Here is a 2,899-nt window from a genome sequence, read left to right on the forward strand (position 1 = left end):
GGCAGCCCCAGAGAACGTCGGCCCAGACTCAGCATGCACAAGGCGCGCCCCAGCTCAGGGGGGCTGGAGGCCACCGGGGCCCCCGCTGGCGCGGGAGGGGACACAGTCCACAGACAGGATGGAGCTGGGGGCCTGGGGCGGCCAGGGTCAGGCCCCAGAGCTGAGTGTAGGCCTGGGAGGAGGCCCTGCCTAGACCTCGGGAGGGGAGCACCCCCCCACCCCACACAGCGCCCCCTCCCACCCAGGCATCACTGCTATCCGGGCAGGATAGGCAGGGGGCTCCCTTCCCCAGGAAGACATGAGGTGCTGACCTGCCCTTATGGGCAAGGACTCCAGGAAAGTCATAGCTGAGCGGGTCTTACTCACGTGGGAAAGGCTCAACCCCGGGGTCTTCAACAAAGGCCCTGTCCAGGCCCCGCCCCCTCGACCAATAGGCCCTCGGGGGGCAGGACACCCTGATGCTGAAAGGGCGCTGGGGGATTCTGGAACACACGCCTGGGGAGACCCACAGTCCCGGGGGCCTGGGCGGCCTGCTCTGGGTCCCGGTCTCCTGCATCCACACGTGCAAGGAAGGGGCTACCCCGAGCCCCCCGGGAGGCTGGCAGCCTGGCCACAGGGGGAGGCGGCAGGGGCGGGGGCGGTGGTCCGGCACTGGCGGGCTCGCCCAGCCCTCCTGTCCGGCAGACACGCACGTGCCCCGCATGACCCGACCGTCTGCACATCTGGTCTTGTTGTAACATTCTGGGCTTTGGGCCCTCGGTCCCGTATCCCGCTTACTTGTGGAGCTGGTGGTGCCCGTGACCCCTTCCAGAAGACCCAGGAGGGGCCAGCCCTGCTCGGAGGGGGCCCGCGGGGCAGTGCGCTCCCGGTCACAGGTCCCCTGAGCCGGACGCTCGCACCCCTCGCTGGCCCAGCCTGCAGAGGCCCCTCGAAGCCCGTGCGTGCAGTGGTGCTGAAGACGGTCCCATCCCCCGGCCAAGGGCACACGCCCCTCCCGGCCACTCTAGTCTCCGAGATGACCTCGGTGAGGGATCTGCAAGGCTGGGGCCTTCCTGCAGGAAGTGAGTTCTAGGGAACCCTAGCTGGGGAAGCCCAGCGCCCCTCCCAGACCTCGCCCCGGCCACCACCTCGGAGCCAGGCCCCGGCGGGACACCAGGGCCGCGGGGCCGCCTGGCAAGGGTTCAGGGCCCGTGCTGCCCCCGCCCCCGGCCGTCCGCCTCAAACAGGGCCTGGGAAGCTGCTTGCCGCCAGGGTGTCGGGCCACACTCCCAGCCCAGCCCTCCCCACCCCCAGCCGTGTCCCCGCGTGGCATCTCCGTGCCCCTCCGCTCTGCCGCAGCACACACACCAGGCGCCCCCCGCCTCCGGGCGATGCCAGCCTCCACCTGGACGGCCGTGCCGTGGCTACAACGCTCCCGGCCCGGGGGACCCGACAGACCTTGGGTTTCGGCCTCCCTGTGGGGCCGGCAGCCAGCGCCTGGGCTCTGACAGCACCTGTCAGGCTCGGAGGCCGCACAGTCGGCTCCCGAGACCTCGAGCTAAAAATACGCTCGCTGAGGTCCTAACAGAGCAGACAGCCTGCGCTGCACGCCCTCCCGCCGGCCCACGGATCCACGGCCGAACAGCCGCTCCGAGCGCTTTCTCTGCGGGTAACGCTGACCCGGGCAAGGTCACGGGCGGCTCGCGTCCCAGGCCGCAGCTCTCCCCCACCAGCTCTGTCCCCGCCACGGCCGCCCTGGCCTCCTTTCCTGGTCTCCCCCGGGGGCTGGCGCCCGGGCAGGCTGCGGACAGTGGGGCACGGCTCCCGGCAGGGCGGACAACCTCTAGTGGCCTGGGCCACCAGTGTGCCCCCCCCCCCCCCCCCCCCGCCTGGGCTCTCCCCTCAGTCCTGAGTGCTTGTCTCCAGTCCCCGGACCCATTCTCTATTTGTTCCGGACTCATGGCCAACCGGAATCACGGTGACGACATGCTCTGGCCAGAGGGGTGCATGTGGAAGTGGCCGATGTGCCTCTCAAGTAATGTCCAGACAGCAGGCACCTTTCTCCCATCGGCTGGAATACAGATGTGGTGGCTGGCGCTCAGGCAGCCCTCTTAGACCGAGTTAGCAACCAAGTCTTGACGATGGGCTTCTGCAAGATGGCGTCCCTGTCCCAGCCCTGGCACGCCTGCTTTTCGGTGAGAAGATGAAAACTCTATCTTTAAGCCACTCATTTCTTTTCCAGCCTTTCCTATGCACCTTTCCTGGATGGCACAACGTTGCTAAGAACAGTGGCGACGGCTGTTCAAAGGAGCGCTTGCCAGAGGCCACCATTAAGACACGCTGGGGGACTTTGCAAAAGGGACAGACTTGCCAAGTCGCTGCCTACACCTGAAGCCAACGTGACACTGTGTGTCCTCTACCCTTCGGCTCAACAAAAGGTCTGATAGACGACACAGGCTTTTAAAAAAATCTTCCCGTGTACTCTGAAATAATCTCTTCTAGATTAGAATTATTTCTTAATACTTTCTTAAATGCCGGGGAAAAGCTTTGAATGGTTTTATCTCCTGATTCAATTTAACTTACGTGTATAGGATTTCTCAGGTTATTTCTTCTTGATCTGCTTTGTTACATCTTATTTTTCCACAATCGTGTCCAGTTCACCCAAGTTTTCAAATACACGAGCTTAAAGTTGTTCCTGACAGCCTCCCCACCGTAGCCCCTGGACCTCTGCCATCCTGCCTCCTGGGCTCCCCCTGGCCCTCCGGTCCTGGTCAGGGTGACAGAGCCTTGTCCCTTCTGCCCGTCACCCTCACGGTCCACTCAGGGCGTCGCCGATCCCCACTGTGAGTTTGCTTTATGCTTCTTACGTGTCTCCCTTTCCCTGGTTCCTTTCCGCCCCCTTCTCGCTGTCCCCAAACAT

The 2,899-nt window shown here is 64.4% G+C and overlaps 1 long non-coding RNA gene across 1 annotated transcript; it reads left to right on the forward strand.

Moving 5' to 3' along the window:
- The first annotated feature begins 712 nt into the window (after positions 1 to 712).
- LOC128315082 (uncharacterized) lies at positions 713 to 2,567 on the forward strand. Its single transcript, XR_008297482.1, has 2 exons — positions 713 to 1,648; positions 2,222 to 2,567. It is a non-coding gene; the product is annotated as an uncharacterized LOC128315082 (long non-coding RNA).
- Positions 2,568 to 2,899: the final 332 nt, after the last annotated feature.

The sequence above is a fragment of the Acinonyx jubatus genome, chromosome C2, assembly GCF_027475565.1.
Source record: "Acinonyx jubatus isolate Ajub_Pintada_27869175 chromosome C2, VMU_Ajub_asm_v1.0, whole genome shotgun sequence".
NCBI classification, from domain to species: Eukaryota; Metazoa; Chordata; class Mammalia; order Carnivora; family Felidae; genus Acinonyx; species Acinonyx jubatus.